The sequence below is a fragment of the Bombina bombina genome, chromosome 4 (assembly GCF_027579735.1).
Source record: "Bombina bombina isolate aBomBom1 chromosome 4, aBomBom1.pri, whole genome shotgun sequence".
NCBI lineage: Eukaryota > Metazoa > Chordata > Amphibia > Anura > Bombinatoridae > Bombina > Bombina bombina.
The window spans coordinates 525,868,317-525,879,210 of NC_069502.1; the positions used below are offsets into that span (position 1 = coordinate 525,868,317).

Below are 10,894 nucleotides of genomic sequence, written 5' to 3' on the forward strand. Positions count from 1 at the left end.
CTACCAATTTAAAACCAAAATTAAAAATCACATGATCAGGGTTGCTGTCAGAAGAAGCTTAGATACATGGTAATCACAGAGGTAAAAAGTATATTAATATAACTGTGTTGGTTATGCAAAACTGGGAAATGGGTAATAAAGGGATTATCTATCTTTTAAAACAATAAAAATTCTATTTTAGACTGTCTCTTTAATTATTTTTTGTTTCTCTACACAAATTTTGTATTGACGAGTTTGTCAAACATTTCTTCTTGGTAAAAAAAAACATAAATATTTAACTCTGGAGGTGTTTGTTACTTTAGAACAGGTATAGCCAACTTGCGGCTAAGGGTCTCTACTTGGTTTTGCAGCCCCTTGGAAAAAAGCAGAAATAAGATATCGTGCCATGGTTTTTATGGTCCTAGGAAATGGCAGGAATACAATATGTACGTTAACTGACTTTGGGTGAGTGGACAAAATGGCTCTCTGGATGGGTAACAGAAGATAGAGGATATTCTGCAATCTTACCTAAATCTGGCCCTGTACCACTGGACATGTTTAGGAAATATTTAATTATTTGTGTCTCATTAGCCCTAAAATATTGATCTACAGCCCCAGTTTGTTAGGATGTTGGCCATTATTACTCTCTGCATACTACTTTCAGCCTATTAAATTTAGGTTAAAAGTTTGTCTGTAAATACTCAGATGAGGTTACATTTATCTTTATTAGGTTCATCTCCTTGTGCAAAATAAAATACAACTTTTTTTTCTATAAAATGATTTTGAGGTAGGCACATAATCGCAATTCTATATGACAATGCATACATATGCATTTAGCTTTAAAGGGGCAGTCTACACCAGAATTTTTATTGTTTTAAAAGATAGATAATCCCTTTATTACCCATTCCCCAGTTTTGCATAACCAACACAGTTATAATAATATACTTTTAACCTCTGTGATTATCTTGTATCTAAGCCTCTGCAAACTGCCCCTTTATTTCAGTTCTTTTGACAGACTTGCAGTTTAGCCAATCAGTGCCTGCTCCCAGATAACCTCACGTGCACAAGCACAGTGTTATCTATATGAAATACGTGAACTAACACCCTCTAGTGGTGAAAAACTGTTAAAATGCATTCTGAAAAGAGGTGGCCTTCAAGGTCTAAGAAATTAGCATATGAACCTCCTAGGTTAAGCCTAAGACTAAGAATACCAAGGGCTCGATTTATCAAACATATTCTCCTTAATTTGCGCCTTAATTCACGCCGTCGTAATATATCTCCTATTTATCATTAAGAAATACTCCTAAAAATGTGCAAATACGACTGCAAAATTCTCGCCTTTCATTGTCCCTCGCCTAGGCGCACATTTGCGCTAAATAAAGCTTTAAAACGCCCTTTTCAGGGTGTATATTCAAGAATACGACCTATTTCTCTCCAAAATAGATATTTATCATTATTTTGCGCCATTGGAGAGCCTAAAGTTCTCCTCCTAATACGACTACTAATGTTCTCCATGAAGAGATAGGAGAACATCTAATTTACTCCATATTTTCAGCGCAAGAAGATGGATTATTTCCTGATTTTGTCTGCAATTTCTTTAGCAAGGGGCCATGAAAATCGAAGAAATGAACAGATTTTGCCAATACGTAGACGGCAAAGAGTTCCACGAGTTTTTCTACCTCGTTGTGGACTACAGGCATTATCTGATTATCAGATAAAAAAAAGATTTCGCCTAAACAGGGAGAGCATACAAAATCTATATGTTCTAATACAGAATGATCTAGAGCCACAGACTAGAAGAACAAGGGCAATACCTGGAATGCTCAAGTTATTGGCAGTTTTGCATTTCCTAGCCACGGGCTCTTTTCAGGCTGTGTCCAGTGCAGTGGTTGGCATGAGTCAGCCTTCTTTTTGTAGACATTTGAGGACTGTCTTAAAAGCGATTTTGAAGCATCTAAATAAATTTATATATGTGCCAAGGAATGTACATGAATGGCACCAAGTAAAATCTGGTTTTTATCAAGTTGCCGGCATTCCAAATGTCCTAGGTGCAATTGATTGCACACATATTGCAATTAGACCACCAGCTTTAAGGGAGGAGCAATATCGAAATTGGAAACACTTCCACTCTCTCAATGTTCAAGCAGTATGTGACTCTAACCTTCGGTTTTGGGCAGTAAGATCAGGTTTTCCAGGGTCATGCCACGATTATCACATATTAAAGCAGTCTGCTTTATTTGCAGCATTTGAACGTGGAGAGATGCCACACGGTTGGCTATTAGGTGAATATTAAATTTTTTATATTTATTTATAAAATGTCATATTTTAACCTCATAAACCTGTTGTTACATGTCGCTAATTTGTAATTTTCTTATATTTTTGAAGGCGACAGCGGGTACCCCTGTAGGCCTTGGCTCTTGACACCTGTACCAATACCTCATACACGATCAGAAATCAAGTTCAACGAATCTCACAGGTCGACAAGGAGTGCTATTGAGCGTACATTCGGGGTACTCAAAATGAGATTTCGGGTGTTGGACCGTTCTGGTGGTGATCTACAATATTCCCCAGAGAAATGTAATGACATAATTCTGGTGTCATGCATAATGCACAATATTGCTATTTCCCAACTAAATATAGATGAGGTGTGTCTGGAGGATGTTCCAGAAGATGTTTATGTTCCTCAGGAAATTGTCACAAGACATACCACAAGAGCTGGAGTGGAAAATCGTCTTGAAATTATTGAACGATTTTTTAGATGTAAGTCTCCTTAATAAATTTGTATTAACATGTTAATATTGTTTGTTCTATATAATTAATTACATCTTTTCTCTTTTTTTCAGGAAATTTTCAGATTGGATTCAAATACCATGGTTTAATTTAATAATTATAATTGATAGAATTGTATATATATATATATATATATATATATATATTTATTTTTATATAAGAGAAATTACATAGTTTGATACCAAAGTTGTGTTGTGTTATTTATTATATATATATATATATATATATATATAGAGAGAGAGAGAGAGAGAGAGAGAGAGAGAGAGAGAGAGAGAGAGAGAGAGAGAGAGAGAAAAACATAATTTTTTTTATTAAAAATAGAATTTATATAGTTTATAACCAAAGTTGTGTTGTGTTATTTATACATATCTTTTTCTCTTTTTGAATAAAAAATGAATATTTTGAAAAAAAAAAAGTTTCGTTATTTACTTTGAATAAATTTTTTTTATTTATTAATATAAAAAACTTTATTAAACAACAAAAATTAACATCAAAACAGTGAACTCTAATAAACATTAACAAAGGCTATAAGTGCGTTAAATATTTTAGAACCCATAACTTAAAGGTATATATGGAGAATACAATTATAAATCAGGATGTCGTCTATTCAAGAACTCTAACTTTTTCTGATAATACTCCTTTTGCACTGTTAATTGTTCTTGAAGTATATTATTTCTTTGTTTTTCCAATTCTATCATTTGTTTAAAAAATTCATTTTGTTCGTTTCTGAAAGACAATGCCATATCTGTTAATCTTTCAACCTCATTTCGTCTCTCCGGTTCATCTATCGGGCATTGTTCTGCATCCTCAATCTCTTCTTCACATTCTGATTCCTCTACATGTGGTGTTTCAAGTTGTGTCGATGTTTGTCCCTCTATTTGTGTCTCATCATCATCATCCTCCTGACAAACTGTGTCAGTTACAAGTGGTTGTAATGTGATTTCTATTTCATCTATGAATGTAAAAAATAATTATTTTAAAAAATTAATAAAATTACTTAAAAAAAAAAAAAAAGGTCAATAATTACCATCAAATAATGTAATTGACGAATCCTGCATAGTTTGTAGTAATCCCATGACACCTGTAACAAAATTAAATTGAGATTAATATATATGTTTTTAAATTAAATATCTTTACATAAACAGAATTTTCATGGCGAAAAGTAAGAAACGTAGTAATACATATTAATTACATTTCATTGTCCATTCTTTTCATTAATACAAATGATATTATCATTTTTGTAATATACTTTTACTTACTGGTAGTTTCTTCCCTGCATGGTATACCACATGAAGATGTTGTGGGTTGTTCACTAGTCAACTCAGACTCGGATGGTAGGTCCACCTGGGCATTTTCTAATTCATTTTCTAATGCCTGTTCATGTTCTTCTATAGTACATATAAACAAATTAAAATTTAATTAAAATTAAAGATTGAGAAACTGAATATACAAAATACATGTTAAAGAAATAGTATAGTGTAAATTATTATTTCATTATTCTGATAGAGCATTGAATTTCCAAAAAAATTTATAATTCAATACTAATAAAATTTTTATATTTTCTTCTTTTTGGATTATATCTCATTTCCGAAACAAAAAATCTAAGTTTAGAAGCGTGGCCATTTTTGGGTGTGACACCTGTTTAGCGCTTGCTGATTGGTTTCTTTTTAAATGTAGCCAGCCAATTAACAAGCTGTATCCAGGTCCTCATCCAAAAATGGTCCTGCTTACAAGCAAACTTTGTTCAATACATATTAAAATAAAAAAATAAAAAATATTCATATAAAAAAATTATTAACAGGGTATGCTCTGTCTGAATCTTGAAATATAAGTTAAGAATATATTATACTATTCGTTTAATAGCAATCAATTAGATATTTACCTCGAAAATCCATGGTATCTGATGGTACATCAAGTCCCACCACGACAGCATCCCCCATCCTGGCATACAACATCTGTTCGTAGTCAAGCAGTTCAGCCCTATATGCGGGGCCTCCACCAGTTCCTTTTGATAACTGCTTTTCCTTACATACTTTTCTTTTAATATTCTTACGAATATCATTCACCCGCTTCCGACAGGCCCTGACGTCTTTCGGAAAACTACCCTCTGCTGACACAGCACGACTAATTTGTTCCCAAATAGCCTTTTTTCTTTGAGGGTTGACAGATTTTGCTTGATATCCGATAATAACATCGTAATGTTCGATGACAACTTCAACTAGAATACAGTTCTGTCGATGACTAAACATCACACTTCGGCCACTTTTCGTCTTTCCAGCTAGTCCAGTAGCCATCGCAAATTTAGATAAAAAAATGGCGCTAATAAGAATAGTGTCTTCGTTCGAAGTCAGAATAAAGTAATGAACAATTATCACTAACAACTTTTGTTCCAGAACGTTACAGAAATGGGGCGTTATATGAATAGATTACTGAATTATTTAAATAAATTTAGTAACTGTAATTTGATTGCACAATTAGAATTTACTTTATTCCTATTGGTCAAATGTGTATTTTTTTCAAATTGATGTGTCTTTATTTTTATATACATTCTTTTTTAAAATTCGAAACTATTTGTATGTATCAATTGGGGTAACAACGAACATAGCCCTAAAAATAAATTTAACCTAGGAAAACAAATGTATCGACTGTAGAAATATCGTCACAGTTATTGCGCATTGTAACAATTGCCAGTTATCTTCTATCGACTGTAGAAATATAGTGCACGTTATTGCGCACTTTGTAACAACTTACATGTAATCTATATTGATACAAAAAGATGTAACTAGTTTTTTTTTTTTTTTTAATATTGATAAATAATGAAGTTTCGACTTGATTACTTATTTCTATTAAAAATAAATCATTTTTAAAATGGGTATATTTTAATGCGCACTAACAATAACAATTAGTTCCGTTATTGGGTGGAGTTTTATGGTTAGAGAGATACATACATACATTTGAAGATGAATCGTTCCAAGAAGTTTTCCATTGGTGAATTACTGATTATCACCTATACAATGGAAAAGTATTTTCCGAAAAAAAGGAAGGGGATATTCACATTGGAACAGGATAAAAGAAATCCAATTTTATCAGAGATGGTGCGACGGGTCAGACGTCTGTCTGGCCATAATAGGACTAGAAAACAGTGCCTGAAGCGTTATAATGATCTAATCCGGAGACCATCTAAATTAAGGACCCTAATAAGAAGCTATGTTATGAAATGTAAGTATTTATGTAATAGTTATGTATCAATTTTTTAAATCTATTGTACTTTTTCATTAGTTGTTACTTTGTTTACATAATCTTGAACTTTGTGCACAAATATAATTGCAAATTTTGGATACATTTTATATTTATTGCGGTTTGTGAAACAGTATTAACAATGTAATTGTTTCAGTCTGATGTTGTACTGTGCAATCGATTACCAATATAAATACTATTGTATTTCAATTTTTAACAGTCAAAAATAGAAAAAGGCCCCGTTATCTGCGCCCAATAAAATGGAATCCATCCAGTCCAGAAGCTGATTGTGATCCACTACCGACTGTTTTTATGGAGTCTGAGGCTATAATGACAACAGGTATATATATAGTTACTAAAATGTATAATATTAAGATAACTCATCATTGATATTAACATTTATATGTTCACATTTTTTACAAAAAGGCAAAAAAAAAAAGAGGCGACAACGTCGCAGAAGGCCAATGCCCATCATTGATGATGAATCTGACAATGAAGGTAGATTTCATTAACATATATCTTACAAATAAATAAAATTATTCTATTTAATGACTATAATCATATTAATTATAGACATGATTGAAGAAGATACAGACCAAAATGCCATTGAAGATATAATTGTTGAAGAGGAAAATAATAATATGAATCAAGATTCACCAAATAGCGAGCAACAACAAGACAATAATATATGTAGGTTCATATGTCTATTCAGTCACTCCTTTTATGTCATTATTTGTACTAAAATAGAAATTTTGTTTTAGTGAATAATTATTGAAAAGAGATATGGATTTCAATCAGCATTGTTCTATTACATAAGTATTCCTGTTATAATTATGTATGTCTTTCAGCTATTCAAGATGAAGGACAGAACCTTGAACAGGAAGAAGAAATGCAATCTAATTCATCCAATGTAACGGAATTTTATGATTGGAGTGAGTTCTTTTGTATCATAACAATCTTTAGCATTCACTATTGTGTGGAACAAAAGATGCATGTGCGTGTACACAGTATTATCAAGATGACATGCTTTTAAATAACAACAGAGGTGTAGATAAAACCTTCTAACAAGAGATTAGTCTTTTGTCTGTGTTTCTTGTTAGCATTAGTTAAAACACTATTGATCTTGTAATACTTTACTGAAATGTATTCAAGTCATGACATAACTATTTTTCTATTTCTCATTGGTATAGTGGCTGAAGAGCAAGAAATAACTATAAACAAAAAAGAAATTTTGGATACCCTGCTGGAAGTTGAAAATAATTTGATGAGGACATACATAAAAGTGCAAAACTTAAGAGAAAAATATCAATCCTTTTAATTAGGAACAATAAAGAAAAAAATAATTTATTTTCAGTTTTAAATAAAAAAAAATATTATGATATGAAAATAACTTTTATTTTGGGTTACAATAAATACATATATTTTACAATTTAAAGGTGTGTGTGTGTTTATTTAATCTAAAAAACCCAATATTAATGCTGAGGGGGGAGGTGGATATAAATATAAGAGTTGGGTTAGATCAAAGGGTTTGGTTATATCTTTGAAATACAGAAACTCATGTTTAGATAAGTAGTTCAAAAGTTAATAAAAAGATATAATTTGTAATACAATTTGGAATGAGATCTTGATGTGCTTTCTTAAATAATATAAACATTGATACAACAAATAATAAAGTAGATATCAAAAAATTGTGTTATTTCAACATTAAATTTTAATCTTACCATTTAACTTAAGATTTATATGTGAGAGAATGTGATAATATGATCACAATTATTATATTCAAATTTTTAAAACATTGTTAGCGATTATCGTAAATATAAATAAATTTTGTGTTTATTGAAAAGCACACATCGAATTTGTAACATTGATAACTGAACAATACAAATTAAAAAGTAATCAATGAGAATTCACATTTATTTCTCATATGCGCTTTAATTTAAGACATTTTTAATAATAAATATGGCGCAAATATATGAATAACGGCGAGATTTATCAATATCACGCCACATCTCGCCTTTGGAAAGTAACGTAGAAATACGACCCCTTTTATGATAAATAATGGCGCACATGTGCGCCTATCGGATGGCGATATGCAGAGTACTTGACGGAGAACTGAACGGCGATCTTGAACAAAGTTTGATAAATCGAGCCCCAAGAGAACAAAGCAAAATTGGTGATAAAAGTAAATTGGAAAATTGTTTAAAATTACATGCTCTATCTGAATCATGAAAGTTTATTTTGGCCTAGACTGTCCCTTTAAGTTTGAAGAAAAGACATGCCTCAAAAATAATATTACTTTCATGCTTCATTTAGCTTCTGGTGTCAAAAGACCAAGGTCATAGTTCAATTCTTGACCTTTTTGCAGTATTTGATACTGTAAGCTATGAAATACTTTTAGAGATGTTATGATACCTCTGTGGATAAAGTGACAAAGCCATCAGATGTTTTTAATCTCTTATAACTGTCAGATTTTCTTCACAGCATATAATCCTTCTGATATTATGCATGTGTCCTACGGAGCACCACACTGCTGTTGCTGTTTCATTTCACCACATACTCCTCATGAATGGATTATTGCCAGCTGGTATACACTTAAACCTGGAAATAATAGTGTATATGTTAGTGTTCATGAAATGACCTTAGTTTTACAGTGTCAAACAAAATCACTCACGCTTAGAGATTGATAATTTATGAAAGCAAAGGGTGCCAGTCATGATCAGATCTTATTTATATGTTAAGAGCTAACTCAGTAAAAAGTTCTCAATTACAATAGAAATCCTTAGCAAACCAGAATTTTTATCGCCATATCTACAAAATTGTAAAGCTCATTAATATAAGTTTCCTACTATACAGTGTCTGAAGAAAAGATCAAATATAGCTATGCAGTTATTAAAGGGTTTATGTAGTCAGCTTTTTTGTTTGGTCTGAAAGGGGTATTTTAAAATGTATTCCAGTGTTTTTGTTTCTTGTAAACTCATCTTCTTGTTCTAAATAAAAACAAAGGGTTTTTGTAACACTTTTCAGGCAAAACAATCACCTAGATTACGAGTCTTGCGTTAGCCTTAAAAAGCAGCGTTGAGAGGTCCCAACGCTGCTTTTTAACGCCCGCTGGTATTACGAGTCTTGAAATGACAGGCTCACCGCTCACTTTTTTGGTCAGACTCAAAAATACCGCAAATCCACTTACGTCAATTGCTTATCCCATATTTTCAATGGGACTTGCCTAACGCCGGTATTACAAGTCTTCCAAAAAGTGAGCGGTACAGCCTCTCCTGTCAAGACTGATACCGCATTTAAAAGTCAGTAGTTATAAAAGCCGTGGTATAAAACTCTTAACTAAAGTGCTAAAAAGTACACTAACACCCATAAACTACATATTAACCCCTAAACCGAGCCCCCCCCCCCCACATCGTAAACACTCAAAAAATATTTTTAACCCCTAATCTGCCGAACCGGACATCGCCGCCACTATAAAATATATATTAACCCCTAAACTGCCACCCTCCCACATCGCAAACACTAGTTTAATTTTATTAACCCCTAATATGCCGTCCCTAACATCGCCGACACATACCTACATTTATTAACCCCTAATCTGCCGTCCCCAACGTCGCCGCAACTATATTAAATGTATTAACCCCTAAATCTAAGTCTAACCCTAACCCTAACACCCCCTAACTTAAATATAATTTAAATAAATCAAAATATAATAACTATCATTAACTAAATTATTCCTATTTAAAACTAAATACTTACCTATAAAATAACCCCTAAGCTAGCTACAATAGTTACATTGTAGCTAGCTTAGGGTTTATTTTTATTTTACAGGCAATTTTGTATTTATTTTAACTAGGTAGAATAGTTATTAAATAGTTATTAACTATTTAATAGGTACATAGTTAAAATAAATTCAAATTTACCTGTAAAATAAATCATAACCTAAGTTACAATTACACCTAACACTACACTATAATTAAATTAATTACCTAAACTAAATACAATTAAATACAATTAAATACAATTATCTAAAGTACGGAAAAAAAACACTAAATTACAGAAAATAATAAAATAATTACAAGTTTTTTCAACTAATTACTCCTAATCTAATCCCCCTAATAAAATAAAAAAGCCCCCCAAAATAATAAAAAGCCCTACCCTATACTAAATTACAAATAGCCCTTAAAAGGGCCTTTTGCGGGGCATTGCCCCAAAGTAATCAGCTCTATTACCTCTAAAAAAAAGTACAATAGCCCCCCAACATTAAAACCCACCACCCACACACCCAACCCTACTTTAAACCCACCCAATACCCCCTTAATAAAACCTAACACTAACACCTTGAAGATCACCCTACCTTGAGAAGTCTTCACCCAGCCGGGCTGAAGTCCTCAACGAAGCCGGGCAAAGTGGTCCTCCAGACGGGCAGAAGTCTTCATCAAAGCCGGGAAGAAGTGGCCCTCAAGACGGGCAGAAGTCTTCATCCAGACGGCATCTTCTATCTTCATCCATCCGGTGCTCCATCTTCAAGACATCCGACGCGGAGCATCCTCTTCCAATGAAGTCCAACTGAAGAATGAAGGTTCCATTAAATGATGTCATCCAAGATGGCGTCCCTTGAATTCCGATTGGCTGATAGAATTCTATCAGCCAATCGGAATTAAGGTAGAAAAAATCCTATTGGCTGATAAAATCAGCCAATAGGATTGAAGTTCAATACTATTGGCTGATCCAATCAGCCAATAGGATTGAGCTGGCATTCTATTGGCTGATTGGATCAGCCAATAGGATTGAACTTCAATCCTATTGGCTGATTGCATCAGCCAATAGGATTTTTTTCTACCTCACGGTGGTGAGTTAGGGTTAGACTTAGATTTATTTAAATTATATT

The 10,894-nt window shown here is 32.6% G+C and overlaps 1 long non-coding RNA gene across 1 annotated transcript; it reads right to left on the reverse strand.

Moving 5' to 3' along the window:
- Positions 1 to 3,548: 3,548 nt before the first annotated feature.
- On the reverse strand, positions 3,549 to 4,392 carry LOC128655462 (uncharacterized). Its single transcript, XR_008401811.1, has 3 exons — positions 4,029 to 4,392; positions 3,797 to 3,850; positions 3,549 to 3,721 (listed from the first exon to the last, which is right to left on the reverse strand). It is a non-coding gene; the product is annotated as an uncharacterized LOC128655462 (long non-coding RNA).
- Positions 4,393 to 10,894: the final 6,502 nt, after the last annotated feature.